This window comes from Columba livia, chromosome 1 (genome assembly GCF_036013475.1).
Source record: "Columba livia isolate bColLiv1 breed racing homer chromosome 1, bColLiv1.pat.W.v2, whole genome shotgun sequence".
In the NCBI taxonomy this organism is placed as follows: domain Eukaryota; kingdom Metazoa; phylum Chordata; class Aves; order Columbiformes; family Columbidae; genus Columba; species Columba livia.
The window spans coordinates 1,950,391-1,969,387 of NC_088602.1; positions in this window are offsets into that span (position 1 = coordinate 1,950,391).

Below are 18,997 nucleotides of genomic sequence, written 5' to 3' on the forward strand. Positions count from 1 at the left end.
GGTCCACCTGAGACAGGACAACTGCAAGCAGGTCCATCACAGGTGAGTCAACATGCAGGTGAGAAAAGGCCTCTGATGTTTTCCGTCGTCACCAAGATTTTCCTGGACCTTGTGAATCCTCAGGCATCAAACCCCAAGAGTCAGGGAGGGCTGGGAGCGCCAAACACACCAGCTTTGGATCAGAGGAGAAAAGTGGCCAGAAGCCACTTCAGTCTCTTCTGGTCTGAGCATGCGTTGCTTCCAAAATGATCTTTGCCGAGTCACATGGGCATAACAGAGAGTTTAGCTCCTGCATGTCCAGCTGAAATATGTGTTTGGCTCTTTGACTTTGCTATAAAAGTTTTATTTATTTTTTTTCTTGACTAACTACCTAACTCAAAGGGAAGAATCATGGCTAAAAATGAAGACAAGAATTTTCCACAGCAGGTACATTTAAATGGAATCTTCCAAGCCATAAATCAAAGTTTAATCCGACACAAGAGTACAACTCAAGCCCTCATCAATTTACCTTCCGTGGTTACACGTGAATGAGAATATAAAGGACTTCTTGATTTATCCAGCCTGGAGAAGCTGTACGGTGTTTCTTTTAATAGCTGATGCTTTATCTACCAATTCCCCACTCCCCTATGTCTATTTGTGAGCAGCTGATTAGAATTTATCGAGATCTGTACTCAACCACAAAGCAGACCCACTTCCTATTACAGTTTGAAAGCGCTGGCTTTTAACAAGGGAAATGCGAATATTTATCAGCCCCCGGATATATAGACATCAGAAAAATAAGACATTACCATTTTAAGGATTCTTTTCATAGCTCTTATTTTTTTTTTTACGCCACCTTTCTGATAAACCGAGAGCAACAGCTCTCTCACACAGCTGTGCTGCTTCTGCAAAGCAAAAGGAAAGTCTGATTGCACCCAGACCTGAGCTTAATTCCCTGGGGTCTCATCCAGAGGGAGGGAGCTTTTGGGAATACCCTTCCTGGAGGGGACTTTTACTTTGAAGGGCCAAATTAACTCATTAGCTGGACCAATCTGCTAGCAGAGAGTTGACATTTGAGGCCAACCCCCTGACCAAGGTGCAGAAGTTGTTTAGGGGGGCTATAACTCCGGTTCCCCCGTTAGCTGTTTGAGCTGTACCAACAGCCCAGCATCTTCCTTGCTAAGATTTGTCAACTTTAGATTAAATACAGGAGTAAAATAATGTTAAAATATATCAAGTATTAATTGTCCTCTGGGGGGACAATGCTGTTTCTGTGGCCATCCATTTCTTCTCCTCATCACCTCCAGATTGGTTTTACAGTCCCTGGCCACCCTTACCTTTCTCTTTGCCCATCTTCTAAGGCAACAAAGATGATTAAGGAAGTGGAGCATCTCCCTTACGAGGAAAGGCTGAGGGAGCTGGGGCTCTGGAGCTGGAGGAGACTGAGGGGTGACCTCATTAATGTTTACGGATATATGAAGGAGGAGTGTCAGGAGGATGGAGCCAGGCTCTTCTCGGTGACAACCAGTGACAGAACAAGGGGCAATGGGTGCAAACTGGAACACAGGAGGTTCCACTTAAATATGAGAAGCAACTTGTTCCTGGTGAGGGTGGCAGAGCCTGGCCCAGGCTGCCCAGGGGGCTTGTGGAGTCTGCTTCTGTGCAGACATTCCAACCCGCCTGGACACCTTCCTGTGTAACCTCATCTGGGTGTTCCTGCTCCATGGGGGATTGCACTGGATGAGCTTTCCAGGTCCTTTCAACCCCCTGACATTCTGGGATTCTGTGATCTTCCTCCCTCCCCATCTTTTTCTTTAGCAGCGCATTGCAAACACACTTAACTCCTCCACCCAACCACCCGTCACACCTCACTGTACAGTAAGTTGCCTTTGGATGTGGGATCCCAGGGACATTTCTCTCCCAAAAGGTCCACCAAGCTGCAGCTCTTTAAGTGCAGAGCACAGCACATCATCCCCATTTCTGGGACAGTTTCCATCAGGGCATCTGCCAGCAAGAGGTAAGATCACTGGGAACTTCACAACGACTCCCTTGTGTCTCATCTGTGCATCGAAATCCGCAGCTTTCAGCTGTTATTTCTATTACCCGGCATTTGAGTTCCTCATTAAGAAGTGTTAACTCCCATTTAATTCCCTCTCAGGATGGCGAGCGCCAGTGCTTAATGAACTCTCTGCAGAGCTGTCTGGGGAGATTTAAAACAAACCCTCCAGCAGCTGGTCAGGGTGTGATTAATGATGGCCGTGGACTCAAGAAGAGCAGAACCAAGGGGGCAAAAGCTGTAAGACTTCAATGAAAAGGTGCAAGCTCTGCATAGGTGAACATAGCTTCTTTCTTCCCATAAAACAGGACAGCTCATGGTGAGGGATGCAGGCAGCAGCTCTGTGCACCACCTCTGGCTGCTTGCAATGAAGGGTGAGGAGCTCCAAGTGGACATAATGACCTAGGAGGAGAGGATGAGACCCTGCAACAACTAATATGGGGGCTGGACACATAAGTATTTTCAAGCAATTTGAAATAAGCAGATTCATAGACTCATAGTTTGGGTTGAAGGGACATTCAAAGCTCATCCAATCCCACTCCTGCCATGAGCAGGGACATCTTCACCAGCTCAGAGCCCCGTCCAGCCTGGCCTGGGATGTCTCCAGGGATGGTTCATCCACCACCTCTCTGGCCAACCTGGGCCAGGCTCTCACCACCCTCAGCACCAACAATTTCTTCCTCATGTCCAGCCTGAATCTTCCTCCTTTAGTTTAAAACCATCACCCCTTGTCCTATGGCAACAGGCCCTGTTAAAATGTCTGTCCCCATCTTTCTTATTGGCCCCTGAGCCACCATATCATGGAGTGTCCCTGGGAGGGAGTCCCCACCTAGATACTCTAATTTCCACCACCTAGACTCCTGAAGGTATAAAGAAAACCCAAAGATGCCTTCAAACCTTCTATCGCTTTGTTCTGCTGATAAGTAGTTAAATCTTTTCATCCTCCACAATAACCCCAAACAGTCCCTAACGCATCTGTCTCAGGAAGAAATCTGTACTAAAATAATTCATTATACTCTTCACTCAGGTCCATCATCAGTAATTCCCTCTCCTATGTGACTGTCCCTGCTGGGTCCTCTTCCTGCCAATTACCCAGGGAAGAACCAGGGTTCAACTGAAAACATCTTCCAGCTCCGCACTTGCCATCGTTTGCAAGGAAAGCTCTGACAGCTCAGGAGCCATCAACAGAGGAAGAAATAATTTGGCAATTATCCTATGGCATGAGCAAAGATGATGAAGTTGCAGTCAACCCCTGACAGATAATGTTCATTTTACAAGTCACGGCTGCTTACAAATAACTTTCCTACCACCTGGAGCATGCTCTGTACTTCTCTGCACGCACACTAGGCATTTATCAATTTTATTAGCTTTCTTTTTTCCATGTTAAAACATTCTTCCCAGCTGCTTCTTGTTGCAATAAGTTGTCTATACAGCAATAGACCACGACCATGCTACTCTCCTGCTGTTCTCCAGCCACCATCTTCAGGGGATTGTAGCATTCGGCTGGTAGCACTGGGGTCTTGGCTGGGACATGGGACATTTGCTCTTTGACATGTAATGCTCTAAATTTCTTCCTTTGCTGGATAGATTAGGCTCTTAAAATTCTTCTCCAAGTGAAGACTGTACAGCTGGTCCTCAATTTCCAGAGGTCATTAGACTTTACCAGCAATGGCATTTACCCAGCACTTTGTTAGGGGAATACTGAAGGTCCAGAATGTCACGCCGTTATGTTAAGCCTGTGAAAACACAGCTTTCCCCCAAATAAATCATATTTCTGTGTCAGAAACCAGCAAGTAAGGGAAGTTGTTTAACTTTGCGGCGCAGGTCACCTTCCCACAACACCAGCTGCGAAGACAAGTCCAATCCTCCTTGCCTTTTCCCTCGTGACCCCGAAGAGTTTTCCCCTCATTCTTGTGCAGGAGCTGCAAATCCTTTTGATCCACTTATCTGCTGCTTCTTCCCCTTCGTTATCTCTCCCTTGTGTAACCCAGGCTCTGGGGGAGGACACATTTCCAGTCGTGCCCCTCGCATCACAGCCATCCATCACCCGCTGGCACTTCTGGCTCTCCTCCCCTGACACCCATCAGTGTCATCCCTCCCGCAGCACACAAACGCTCTCCTTACCATCATCATCCGTTTCCAGAGCCCGACAGGCTCCTCTTAAAGAGCAACAATCACTGGGAAAACGGCCAGCATAGAGCACGAGTGGGATGGACAGGAATAATTCAGAGAAAGACAGGAAGAGATGAATCACAACCATCTTGAACTGGATGCCATGAAATTCACAGTGCTGCACATTTATACAAGAACATCAGCAAGAAGGTGATGCTTAGCGATCACTTTAATGCAGATGTGTCCTCCCTGTGCTCCTTCGTCACTGCTCATGCTATAAGGGAACACGATGAATGAGGATTTGTTATGATGCCAACCCCAAAGAGTTTCCAGTTTACATAAGATGGTCAAGAAATAAGAGAGCAGAATTATCCCCATTTTGCAGTTTGGGAATCGAGTTCAGAAAGATTGCACAGTTCCGATCACACCGTTCTCCACCCAAAAAGCTGGAAATTAAATCATTTTTCTGGAGTCTCCAGGCAGTACTTTACCTGCAATTACCTTCCCTTCAAGTGTCTGAATATTTGTTTCAAGTCCTACCTCTAGAGCTCAGCAGCTGAACTCCTGAGTTGCTGCAGCTTGCTGATGGTTTTGCTCCAAGGTAATGAAGGAGTCATGACTAAATCTACAGTTCCTTATGTCTGGTCATGCATTAACATCCAAAGAAAATTCTGCATTAAAGGGATGTTTTGCCAAGGCAGGATAGGACAAGGGGTGATGGTTTTAAACTAAAAGAGGGGAGATTCAAGCTGGACATGAGGGAGGAATTGTTGCCCTAAGGGTGGTGAGAGCCTGGCCCAGGTTGGCCAGAGAGGTGGTGGATGAACCATCCCTGGAGACATCCCAGGCCAGGCTGGACGGGGCTCTGAGCAACCTGAGCTGGTGAAGATGTCCCTGCTCATGGCAGGAGTGGCACTGGGGGAGCTGGGAAGGTCCCTTCCAACCCAAACTATTCTATGATTCTACGACTTCAACCTGCAGATTGTCATCCTCATTCATGGAATAAACCTCTTTGCTTTCAGGCTGTTGGCTGGTGCAAGGAGTCCCATGGACCTCTTGAATGAAATAAAAAGGGATTGGTTGTGTTATCACAATTACGAGGTGGCCTCATTGCTCCTGCTTTTGCCTTCCCAGCTGTTCATTCACTCTTTGAGCTGTGCCCTCGGTATGTCCCAGATCAGATCTGAATCCAGTGCACTCTCAGTAAGACTGCAGATGACACCAAGCTGGATGGGACGGTTGATGTGCTGGAGGGTGGGAAGGCCATACAGAGGGGTCTGGCCCGGCTGGATGGATGGGCTGCGGCCATTTGTCTGAGGTTCAGCAAGGCCAAGTGCCGGGTCCTGCCCTGGGGTCACAGCAACCCCAGGCAGCGCTACAGGCTCGGGGAAGAGCGGCTGGAAAGTGCCCGGCGGAAAAGGAGCTGGGGGTGTTGGTGCCAGCGGCTGAACATGAGCCAGCGTGTGCCCAGGTGGCCAAGAGGCCACCAGCATCCTGGCTGGTACCAGCACTGGTGTGGCCAGCAGGCCCAGGGCAGTGACCGTCCCTGTGCTGGGACCTGGGGAGGCCAAACCACCAATCCTGGGGACAGTTTTGGAACCCTCAGCTCAAGGCTCAAAATGGCAGCCCCAGGGGCACCAAAATTACCTCAGAACACAGAATAGCATCCCCAGGGGCACTAACACCACCTCATGGCTCTAAATGGCAGACAGAGGGGTGACGAGATCACCTCAGCACACAGAATGGCGGCACCAGGGGCACCAGAATCATGTCAGGCCTCAAAATGGCGGCCAGAGCCGGGGTGGGATCACTGCACAAAAAAGCCCTTGAGGTGATGGAGTGAGTTGAGAGAAGGGAACGGAGCTGGTGAGGGGCTGGAGCACAAGTGTGATGGAGCGGCTGAGGGACCTGGGGGGTTCAGCTGGAGAACAGGAGCTGAGGGGAGACCTTCTGATCTCTGAACTGCCTGAAAGGAGCTTGGAGCCAGGGGGGTCGGGCTCTGCTCCCCAGGAACAAGCGCCAGGAGCAGAGGAAACGGCCTCAAGTTGCACCAGGGGAGGTTGAGGTTGGATGTGGGAACAATTTCTTCCCCAAAGGGCTGTGGGGCATTGGAACAGGCTGCCCAGGGCAGTGCTGGAGTCACCATCCCTGGAGGGTTGGACAGACGGACATGAGGTTCTCAGGACATGGGGCAGGGCCAGGGGTGGGTTATGGTTGGACCTGATGATCTCGGGGGTCTTTTTCAGCTAAAGTGTTTCTAAGATTCTAAGACATACTGTGGGATGGTGTTTCTCAGCGTACATACAGATCAATCCCTCCGGCTGCTGATGGAACCATCAGACTGATGCAGCACTTTCATTCCCTCCAGTGAATTGCTCCCTCCTTCCTCATCCCTCTTTATAATGCAGAGACCTTTTTTCTTCCCTCAGCTGCTTATTCATACCTTAATGGCACTTGATTTTTAGTGGGCTCTTCTAGCCCTTTTCTGTGCATACTCTGCAATGCTATTAGGCTTTTCAGCATTCCTTTGTTCTTTAAACAGTCTTTGCCTGCTTTTCCTGCAGAGACATCTAACCATGCCAGAGTTACACAGCTTGTCCTGTTGGTATTATCATCCAGCTGAATGTGGCTATTCTCAAAATGAAACTAAAATATCAGCAAAGTCTTTGGAATATATAAACACTCTGAGATGAGCCCCTCCTGGTTGCTGCACAAAAGCATTTATATCAGTGGTACACGGACTCAACGGGGGACTCCGTCTGCAGTGTTTGTGAAGCCGGCTGGTTGAGCAGTAGATCACCCATTATACTGTCCCAGGTTGGCCAGAGAGGTGGTGGATGAACCATCCCTGGAGACATCCCAGGCCAGGTTGGATGGGGCTCTGAGCAACCTGAGCTGGTGAAGATGTCCCTGCTCATGGCAGGGGTGGCACTGGGGGAGCTGGGAAGGTCCCTTCAACCCCAACTGTTCTATGCTTCATTGCTTCAAACAGCCTTAAATTGCTTTCCCCTTCCAGCGACTTCACAGTGCAGCTCAATGCTGTTTGATTTTACAATGCAATGTTCAACAGGAAGGTGTGGGCACAAGCAGAGGCAATGAGGGTCAATTAATAACAGTCTTTGATTGGAAAGATCCCAACAATCTCCTGAATGGAGGATTTGTGAGCTGGGTTTAGGACATCGGGATGGCAAAGTCCTCTGTGCCCAAACTCTTCCCATGCAACCCAAGAACAGAACCCAAGGGAATGGCAGGAAGATGTTCCAAGGCAAGTTCAGGTTGGACATGAGGAAAAGGTTCTTTAACCAGAGGGTGCTGGACACTGGAACAGGCTGCCCAGGGAGGTGTCACGGCCCCAACCTGACACTGTTCAATAAAAGACTGGACAACATCCTCAGAGACACGGAGTGAACTGCAGGGTTGTCATTGCAGGGACAGGAGTTGGACTCAATCATCCTGTGGGTCCCTTCCAACCCAAGATGTCCTATGATTTGGATGCAAACAAGGCACCTCTATTCCTGCTCAGCCTTTTGCAAAAGCCTGTTCTGTGCAAAGTCCTGTACATCTTATTTCTCTCACAGGTGTTTTCTGAAGGGATCTTGTTTGTTAAGCCTCTACATTTCCCTTCTTCCTTATATCAGATGTTCTGCCTGACTTCCTTTCCTGGATGACAAGGAAGATGTGATCGCGAGCTCTCTAGTGAATATTGATACTGGTATTTGTTATTCTACTTAACAGGCAATCTTTCCTTGAGATGTTTGCTTTCCAAGGTATTTAGCTGTTGCTCTAAGCTCTGGAGGACCTCCAGATTTCACATCCATCTGCTAAAAAAAAAAAGCAGTAGCGTTTGAGTCCTTTTCATCATTACTTCGTTGGGTTTTTCACTGCTCGAATCTTTCCTGCAATGGCAAATACACTTGCAGCCCTACATGTGGGCATCGGTCCCTCCTTCACCATGTCCCTGTTAATTTGCACTGTGGTGCCTGTGGTCACCTTCCACGTGTTGCGCATGAGCCTGGTGGCAACCAGCTCCAAAACATCTGCACCGGGGTCAGGAAGAGACACACCTGGGGTATCGGCAGGGCTGCAGCCTGCTCTGCCATGCCATGACATCTCCATCCAACGTGCTCAAACAAAACCTGCAGTCCTGGTTGAGCCAATGCTGGTGACCAACCTCATCTGCTCCTGGAGCTCCTGGAGCTCCTCAGCTCCAGCTGAGACAACCTCTAAGCACAGATCTGCAAGATACAGGGGGTTCAGTGGGTGAGTTCAGACCTCACGTTGAGTTTGGACCTTTACCTGCCAGTGTAGGCTTACATAAGCTGAGCTTTAATTTAAAAACTTCCCGTGGGAGCAAAACCTGAGCCCTAAACCTGCCTTTGCACATTCCCATGGATGTTGTTCATTTTCAGTGGGGCCAACAAGGGATGGATGAAGAGGCAGATCCTACGGGGACAGCTGAAAGGCTCATCTAGACTAATGCGTCTTAAAGATTACTTATTGAGGCTGTTTTCCAGTGCCCAAAGCACAGATATTTTAACTTGTTCCTTAATTCACTCCTTAAAGCAGTTAGCAAAATTCCTACTATCAATCAGTCTGTGGCAGCCGATCCAAAAGGCACGGCCAGGAACTGCACATTAATTGTGAATGCTTTGCTGAATTTACTACATGACAGGACCAAATTTTTCACTCTGAGACGAAGCATGAATATGCTGTTTGGTGCAATCAATACTTTTCTAGATTGCTAGGAAATTGTCGGGGCTACAGAACCCATGTGTGGGGTATTGCCCCCTCTCCTAGACCATATGCAGAAATATATTATATAAACTCTTTCTCTGCGGTAAAGCACCCATGGTTCAGCATAGGAAACAGGCTGGAGATAAAATTGGACACCTCCACACCAGCAACAACATCTTTGCGTTTGCTGTGCCAGCCCCAACGAGACTCTTGTCCTTCCCAGAGATGTGCCCTCAAGATGTACTGCAGTCAAATTAGTTTTCATTAGCTTAATGGGAAATTAAGAAACTGGGCAACATTTTAAGTGAGAGGCAGCCAGTCAGAGAAGCAGGTTGATCACATAGTAGGGATAATTTTTAATTTGCTGAGATGGAGATGGGATGTACAGTGATATCTGGTTGCCCTATAAGATTTAGGATTATTATAATAGAGATTAGGAGGAAGGAGGATTTAGCCTTCCCGTAGCTCTGAGCCTGAGTTCAAGCAGAGGCTCCCACCACTCGATGCCCAGATTTTACTTCCTAGTGGGCTAACTCCTTGTCAGGCCTCTTTGCAATAATATTTTCAATTAAATCAAAGCATCTTTTCCTTCTTCTTACATTTATTCATCACTTCACTGCAGTTTCTATACAAGGATCATATGCAAATGTTTCATAACACTTACTACATGGATTTTCTGTGATCTTAATTTGCTTGTGGCATTAAAAACTCACTGGTTTAGAGTCCTTTTAAGGGACCATCTTGAACCTCTAAGAAGCTTTTTACGCTGAGGGTGGTGAGAGCCTGGCCCAGGTTGGCCAGAGAGGTGGTGGATGAACCATCCCTGGAGACATCCCAGGCCAGGCTGGACGGGGCTCTGAGCAACCTGAGCTGGTGAAGATGTCCCTGCTCATGGCAGGGGGGGCACTGGGGGAGCTGGGGAGGTCCCTTCGACACAAACCATTCTATGATTCTATGAACTCCCTTGGTTTGCAGTTAAAGCCTAGGGGTCAATACAAACGAGAGAATAAATAATAAATGGAAGAGATAGAATAAAAAGGAAAATTTGCAATATGGAAAGGGAATGTTCCAAGGGGAAAGATCCTGTTACAAAAGAATATATTTAATTAGTACATGGATCTAATAGGCTAAACTTGCAACCAGCATCCTCTCAAACACCTGCAACTAGCGGTGCCTCAGCTCGGGTTTTGCCACCACCGGAGATTTCCTGGCTCCCCCCTTCCTCAGCACAGCAATAAATCAAAACTTGCTTTGAACACACTCCCCTCTCCACAGCGCCCAGCAGAAAGAAAACATCAAGAATCATTAATGCAGCCATCTCAGCGAGGCCTTGGTGCTTGCAATGATGCACCTCAATGCAGGGGGAGGTGGGGAGGAGGGCAGCTACTTCCCAAGGGCATTTCTGCTGTCACTCGGACATGGACAATGGTTCCACCAGGACGCCGAGCCTGCTGATCATAGAGTCAGTCTATCATAGAACGGTTCCAAGCTCATGCAGTCCAACCCCTGCCGTGAGCAGGGACATCTTCACCCAGAACCCCATCCAACCTGGCCTGGGATATCTCCAGGGATGGGGCATCCACCACCTCTCTGGCCAACTCGGGTCAATATTTTACCACCCTGCACAGCAGCATCACCTCCTCCATATCATGTGGAGCAGAGCAAGCCATGATCAGCCTGCCCCACTCTTCTGTAGGTCTAGGAAACCTGAAAAACAAAACAGGGGTAGGTTTGTGTAAAGCACCTCCAGAGAACCCCAGCTGTATGGGACAAATCTCCCCCTTCTTGAGGCAAGGGCAGCAGCAGAACATCCCCCACCAGTTATACCACTATGGCAACCATCACATCAGTCCCAGCACAGCCCAGCTCAGAGCAAGTTCCTTGTAGCCAAGAAGGCCAATGGCATCTTGGGGTGTATCAGAAGCGGGGTGGTCAGTAGGTCAGACAGGTTCTCCTGCCCCTCTGCTCTGCCCTGGGGAGACCACACCTGGAATATTGTGTCCAGTTGTGGCCCCTCAGTTCCAGCAGGACAGGGAACTGCTGGAGAGAGTCCAGCGCAGCCACCAAGATGCTGAAGGGAGTGGAGCATCTCCCGTGTGAGGAAAGGCTGAGGGAGCTGGGGCTCTGGAGCTGGACAAGAGGACACTGAGAGGTGACCTCATTAATGTCTACAGATATCTAAAGGGTGAGTGTCAGGAGGATGGAGCCAGGCTCTTCTTGGTGACAACCAGTGATAGGACAAGGGGCAATGGGTTCAAACTGGAACACAGGAGGTTCCACTTAAAAATGAGAAGCAACTTGTTCCTGGTGAGGGTGGCAGAGCCTGGCCCAGGCTGCCCAGGGGGGTTGTGGAGTCTCCTTCTGTGCAGACATTCCAACCCGCCTGGACACCTTCCTGTGTAACCTCATCTGGGTGTTCCTGCTCCATGGGGGGATTGCACTGGATGAGCTTTCCAGGTCCCTTCAACCCCTGACATTCTGGGATTCTGTGATTCTGTGATTCTCCTGCTATAACATATGCAAAGTCCTGGGTCTGGGTGAAGAACCCGCTCAGCTCTGAGGGACACCATGTGCTTAAAAGTCCTTCAGAGACATTACGTTCTTGGGACAGTGGTTGTCAGGAGCTGGAGCATTCCTTGGTGATCCCAGCATCACAAAGTCGCAAACTAGGTGAGGTCAGCAGGGATCTCTGATTATTCAAGACCCCTGCTCAATCAGGGCTACCAAAGGAGGTTGCCCAGGACCATGACCAGTGTCTTCTTGCTGTCTCCTGGTGCCTTTGTCACCCCCTTGCTACACCCTGCCTGCTTTCATCCCCAGGCTGCTTGGTGCATGGTAACTCATGTCTTTCCCTCTGCTCACCATGCCCAACACACCCCAGGGAGGCATAGCTCACAGCTGGAGGAGATGTGGGATGGAGGTCTCCTGTGCAACCTTTCTTCCACTGTTAAATTGATTTTTGGGAAGTGAGCATGGGTTGGGGTTAGAAGAGAAGACCACAGCATTGCAGCACTCAGTTCAGTTGCTCTTCTTGTGGCTGTCACAGAATCACAGAATCATTTTGTTTGAAGGAGACCCTCATGATCATTGAGTCCAACTGTTCCCCCACCCCTGGCACTGCCCCATGTCCTGAGAACCTCATGTCCGTCTGTCCAACCCTCCAGGGATGGTGACTCCAGCACTGCCCTGGGCAGCCTGTTCCAATGCCCCACAGCCCTTTGGGCAAGAAATTGTTCCTAAGATCCAACCTCAGCCTCACCTGGTGCAGTTTGAGGCCATTTCGTCTTGTTCTGGCACTTGTTCCTTGGGAGAAGAGACCAACACCCATGATCACTGATAAATTGCTGTATGGGGCTTGCAACATCTCTCCCTCCCACCTCCATCGAAGGATGCTCGGCTGGCTAACCATGGCTCTGAGAGTCTTGGAAACCACCTCAGATGAGGCAGGGTGCATAGTGTGGCACTTGCCCTGTAGGGAGCCATTTGCTCTAAAAAAAGAGATTAAATTAGCAATAGTCATTGTTCATGCTGAGAGGTTAATATAGACCCTGTATGGGTTATTCATGAGATTTTAGAGTCACTTCCATCAAAACCTTCTCTTTTTTAATTTTATTTTCAGCTCAGCCTGAGCTAAGATTAGTGATGGTTGGAGAGACTGGATGGTTCGAGGAATGGCATGGGACTGCAGAGTAAATTGTGATGGCCAAAGAAGCCTCTGTTCTGTGCCCCTTGAAGGACACATGGCCTTTAGGACCTGAGCCAGACTCTGATCCCTCTCCACAGGCAATGCCCATGTCCCGTATCCTCTCTCCCAGATGAGCACTACCATGATTCCCATTTTCTCCAGCCACTCCCATCACACTTGTGCTCCAGCCCCTTCCCCAGCTCCTTTCCCTTCTCTCAACTCACTCCAGCACCTCGAGGGCTTTCTTGTCGTGAGGGGCCCAAAAATGACCCCAGGATTCAAGGTGCAGTCTCACCAGTGCCCAGTCCAGGGGAATGGCACAAGCCCTTCTGGTCAAGGGCAAGCTGTATTTTATGGAGAACCTAAGGTCCAGCAAAAGCCCTGCCCCCCACCCCCGCAAGCTCTCGGGTTTCTGAGCCCCATGGCTGGATCCAAACTGGGTGATGAATCCATTTACCCACTCAAAAGTGGGGTCTCAAAACCCAGGGATGGGCACAAGTGGATCCCTGGATCAAAAGGAATCCCCAAACCCAGCTCCCAACTCCAGTTACTGAAAGCAAAGCACAAGCAAAGGTCTTGGTGACAATGCACATCATGGGAACACCCTGTCTTTGTCCTTCCTTGTGATCAATCCCAATAGATCGGAACAAGCCCAACCTGGTTCCTGCAGCTCTCCATCCTCCCTGCAGCCTTGCATCACCCCTGCAGCAGCCACCAATGCTGCAAAGACTCATTGCAGCACTAGTATCACCACGAGTCTCTTGGCCAGACCCAGAGCACCGTGCTGAGCTGCAATGAGTCCCTACACCCTTTGGTGAGTCCCTACAGCCCTTAGTGAGCCCCTACATCTCTTGGTTAGCCCCTACAGCCCTAGGTGAGTCCCTACACCCTTTGGTGTGCCCCCACAGCCCTTGATGAGTCCCTAGATCTCCTGGTGAGTCCCTACAGCCCTTGGTGAGTCCCTACATCTCTTGGTTAGCCCCTACAGCCCTAGGTGAGTCCCTACACCCTTTGGTGTGCCCCCACAGCCCTTGATGAGTCCCTAGATCTCCTGGTGAGTCCCTACAGCCCTTGGTGAGTCCCTACATCTCTTGGTTAGCCCCTACAGCCCTAGGTGAGTCCCTACACCCTTTGGTGTGCCCCCACAGCCCTTGATGAGTCCCTGCATCTCCTGGTGAGTCCCTACAACCCTTGGTGAGACCCTATAGCCCTTGGTGAGTCCCTACATCTCTTGGTAAGGCTCTACAGCCCTTGGTGAGACCCTACAACCCTTGGTGAGTCCCTCCATCTTCTGGTGAGTCCCTCCATCTCCTGGCGAGCCCCTGCATCCCTTGGTGAGTCCCTACATCCCTTAGTGAGACCCTACGTCCCTTGGTGAGTCCCTACATCCCTTGGTAAGGCTCTACAGCCCTTGGTGAGCCCCTACAGCCCTTGGTGAGTCTCTCCATCTCCTGTTGAGCCCCTCCATCCCTTGGTGAGCCCTTCCATCCCTTGGCAAGTCCCTACATCCCTTGGTGAGACCCTACAGCCCTTGGTGAGTCCCTACATTCCTTGGTAAGGCTCTACATCCCTTGGTGAGCCCCTACAGCCCTTGGTGAGCCCCTACAGCCCTTGGTGGGGAATGCCAAATCTAGGCTGAGGGTAAAATACCCTGCTCTAGCTCCAGCAAGGTACACAGACAGGAATGCAGTTGACAACAGGTGGTCCCCCGAGCCAGGGAAATGCAGCATTGTGTCCTTTCACTGCTGGAGGAAAAGCTGGGACCTCACTGGACACAGAAACTGAATTTGCCCCTTTCTACAAGAAAAGGAACCTATAGGATCCAAGTTCTATGGTGGTGGCACAGGAACTCCTGCTGCTGCCATCACATCATGGATGGGCACCAAAGTGACACCATAGCATCACCTATTGTATTATTCATGTTTTCACTGTGTGGCCCAGTAAACAGTAAATCAGCACTTGGGTTTTGGGCTAGCACTCCTGAGATTCCCATCTGAGCTCTCCGCCTCCTCCCGAGCTGATGGATGCAGCAGACGAGGGGAGCCAAGGACATCCTTTTGCAAGAAAACCCAGGGGGTCTTACCTTTCCTGGGGAAAACACCTTTAAATTTTGTTGTAATTGCACTTTTTTCCCCACATTGTGTGGCACACGGTGCTGGTAATGAAGATTGAATAGAGCAGCAGTGTCTGCGTGCGAAGCTGCAGAGGGTGGTAAATCTGGCTGCTTGTACCGTGAGCGTGAACAACAAATCTAATTGCCATTTCGGAGTGGTGATTAGTGCTGCAGCAAGCTGTCAGCTGGGGATGCCAAGTAAACAGGGCTCAGCAAAGGAAAGTTCACAAGGGAGCAAGAGGGGAGGAAGGACGGAGCAGCTAAGAAGAGCAGGGGAGGTGCGAGATGCCACAGGGTTGGGTGGCCTTTGCCCATGGTGCCACCTCCCATGGGAAACCTCTCCTGGGGTTGGTGCAGGATCATCCCAACCTCTCTCCATCCCATACTACACAGCATTATGGATTCAGATGAGGTTTAGCGTTTCCCTAAACCCAGTTAGGGGGAAAGGAAAAACAGCCCTGGGGTGCATCGCCTCTTGAGCTACCACACTGAGCTACCACACTGACCACAGCTGTGCATGAGGCTCCATCTCCACTTCTCTGCCCCTTTCATCTCCCCTCTGCCTGTGAAATATCTGGGATTAAAGGAAACTTTATTAATGGGCATTACAGACAGTAAAACACATGGCAGGAGAGGCGGCTAATCCTGCACTGCCGGAGGGATGGGGAGGCTGCGGTACACAAATCACAGCATCTGTAGCTTTTTTAATGCTGTTGGGTAACAGACGTAGCCAAGCGTGTAACAAACGAGGTTAAAATTTCATGCCGTACTCAAACAAACCACTTTTTCCCCAAAAAAATAAAGCTTTTACATTTGCAAAAGCCTCTGATTAATCTTGTCATTTAACCACAAGCTGCAGAACTTAAAGTAAGGAAGGGGTAGTGTTTATTTCCCGTAACTTGCTGTGCTCAATGTCTCCTGTGCTTTATCACTGACACTGGATAAGAGGCTGGGCCACAAACTCCCAGTGTGACCCTGGACAAGGTTTTTGGACCCAGGACTTAAAAAGCATCACCTTGACTTGGGGTGAGCTGGTTGCCTTAACACCTCAAGGATGGGTCCTTATCCTTCATGAGTCTCAACGTTCTCCAGGTATTTCAAGGTTTGTGCCTTGCTCGTAGTGGTAACAAGCCAAGAAAGTCCCTGCAGAGGTTGTATTTTGGCATCCAAACAAAATCATAGGCAAAAATAGCAGCTCCTCAATAGATTTATGGTAGAATTGAGGGCATTTTCCCTGCTCTGGTGGGCTGAGAAAAGTAGAAGTTTTAGACATCGCTTGGTCAGAGTGGCAGGCATGTTGGATTTTCTAGGACAAACAACAAAAATCTCACCTCCTAGAGACTTTTTTTGAAGATTGGTGTTTTTCAGTGAGCTGAAATCAGGCCAGGAAGCATCCTTCATGCACCCTGGAAATGTAGAAATGCTGGAAATATGGAAATGGCCCAGTAGAAATGCCTCTGCCTTTGCACAGGGACATAAGCGACACAGGTCCTTCTCAAACATGTGGATTACGCACTTGCGCATCCTCAGACTAGCCGCAAACACGTGCTGCTCCCACGAGAGATGCTCATGGATGCTCCAGAGGCATCGCTCCATTTAAGCGTCCTCAACTGATGGCTAACTCATTTATTTTTGTTTATCTTAATTGAGCTGCATATGATTGCAGTCAGCTTCAGTTAAAAACATCCTACATCTCTGATCAGCTCTGCAACGCTCCCTTGCTGCCACCAAGCTCTTGCTCCCCACGGGTCTCCAGTCTACCGCTTGTGTTGGCATGTCCCATAGCAAGCTGCATGGTCCCCAGTAGCCACATAACAGGTGGTCCCACGTGTTTATTACCATGTAAAAGCATGGCCAAGGTCCATGACCTCTTGCTCTTCTCCCTTGGGTCTCAGAGGCTGAGGAGTTTGCTAGTCCCATCTCCAGCACGTAAACCCCTTCAGCCTTACAGAAAAGAGCTGGTGTTTTTCATCCTTTACAGTAAACAGAGCCTTAATCCAGGCCTTTAAGTCTGTCTAGATTTCGAAATAATTGCAAGCAGCCTCCTAACTTGTACAAAGTTTGATTTAAGCCTTAATTTAATGGTTTATCTGGAGAGCAGGAAGTAAGCTGGATCTGCCAATTAGGAGCCATCTGTTTTCTCCTAATCTTTTGCAGGCTTCAGATCAGCAAACAAGAACCTCCATGGCTGGACAATCACTTCTGCCACTCACAAACAACCCACCGGTTCTCTGAGGGGGGCTGTCTCCAGGGACCATGTCCTGGTGTCTTCAGGGATCATAGAATCATAGAACCACAAAAGGCTTTAGGTTGAAGGGACCTTAAAGCTCCCCCAGTGTCCCCCTGCCATGAGCAGGGACATCTTCACCAGCTCAGGTTGCTCAGAGCCCCGTCCAGCCTGGCCTGGGATGTCTCCAGGGATGGTTCATCCACCACCTCTCTGGCCAACCTGGGCCAGGCTCTCACCACCCTCAGGGACAACAATTCCTTCCTCATGTCTAGATGAATGGCTTCTTCTCCTGGAGTTAGAGGTGACCATGGGGAGGTGTGGGTGGGTTGCTCTGAAGAGACATCAAGGACCAACATGGATCAGTGCTGGAGAGAATGGAGATGTTTTCTCGACAGAGACAATGGAGGTGGTTGCTTTGAGCAGGACCCTACATCTTGACGGTACCTGGAGAAAGATCCTTAAAGAGTAGATGGATTGGAGAACCCCAGACAAAGAGGAATGGACAAATTTCTCTTGCAGAAATAGCTGTTTCACACATCCCTCCATACAGCATCCCAAGGAGAAGATGCCAAGGAGCACATAACAAGGACAAGTGTAGAGTCTTGTATCTGGGCAGGAACTACCTCAGGTTCCAATATAATTTGGGGAATGACCTGTTGGAGAGCAGTGTAGGGGAAAGGGACCTGGGCATCCTGGGAACAGCGGGATGACTGTGAGCCAGCACTGGGCCCTTGTGGCCAGGAAGGCCAATGGTACCTGGGGTGGGTTAGAAGGGGGTGGTCAGTAGGTCAGAGAGGTTCTCCTGCCCCTCTGCTCTGCCCTGGGGAGACCACACCTGGAATATTGTGTCCAGTTGTGGCCCCTCAGTTCCAGCAGGACAGGGAACTGCTGCAGAGAGTCCAGCGCAGCCACCAAGATGCTGAAGGGAGTGGAGCATCTCCCGTGTGAGGAAAGGCTGAGGGAGCTGGGGCTCTGGAGCTGGACAAGAGGACACTGAGTGGGGGACTCATTCATGTTTACAGATATCTAAAGGGTGAGTGTCAGGAGGATGGAGCCAGGCTCTTCTCGGTGACAACCAATAATAGGACAAGGGGCAATGGGTGCAAACTGAAACACAAGAGGTTCCACTTAAATATGAGGAGAAACTTCTTCCTGATGAGGGTGGCAGAGCCTGGCCCAGGCTGCCCAGGGAGGTTGTGGAGTCTCCTTCTGTGCAGACATTCCAACCCGCCTGGACACCTTCCTGTGTAACCTCATCTGGGTGTTCCTGCTCCATGGGGGGATTGCACTGGATGAGCTTTCCAGGTCCCTTCCAATCCCTGACATTCTGGGATTCTGTGTGATTCTGTGATTTCTGGACAGCTGATCATGACTGGGAGAGGAGCAGGTCTGCCAAAGACTAAATAATTCCCCCTGCCCAGAACAAGCCACCATGGACAGCCACATGTCCCTAAAGGTCAGCACAGGCCTTCCCTGCTCCCGTTCCCCGTGTGCACCAACCTCGAGGTGAGGACAGGCACTGGCAATGGGAGCTGGCTCTGCTCCCAGGCCAGCTGCTCCCACGCCCTTGGTGCATCACCAGAGTTGAACAATTCTCACAGCTCTGAAATTAATAATAACTCTGGAGTAATCACATCGGGCTTGCTCATCCCTAAAATCTTCTCCATGTCGCAGGTTAAAACAAAACAAAACAAAACAAATCTCTGTTCTAAGCCCAGCATAAAAGTTATTGGGGCTGCTAAGAGGTATCTGCCCTTCCTGCTGTAGGGACCCTGCAGAGATAACATCTCCCCCAGCTCCCACATCATCAGCAGAGGGGTCCCGCGGGGAGATGACTCAGAAAATGTCTTTGAGAAGTCAAAAGATGGGGGCTCTCCATGCTCCTCCTCCCACGCAGCAGTTTCGGAACAGCCTGTGCTTTGATTCTCAGAAGGCTCCATTGCAACCTTGATGAAGCTCTTCGGGTTTTTATACACCAACCATTAAACAACAATAAAACAGCAATAACAGGAGGATCATTTACCAGATGTTATCACCTCCTTTGTCTGCATTTTCTCCTGCAAAATATTCTGGCTGCAGCGTTTTGCT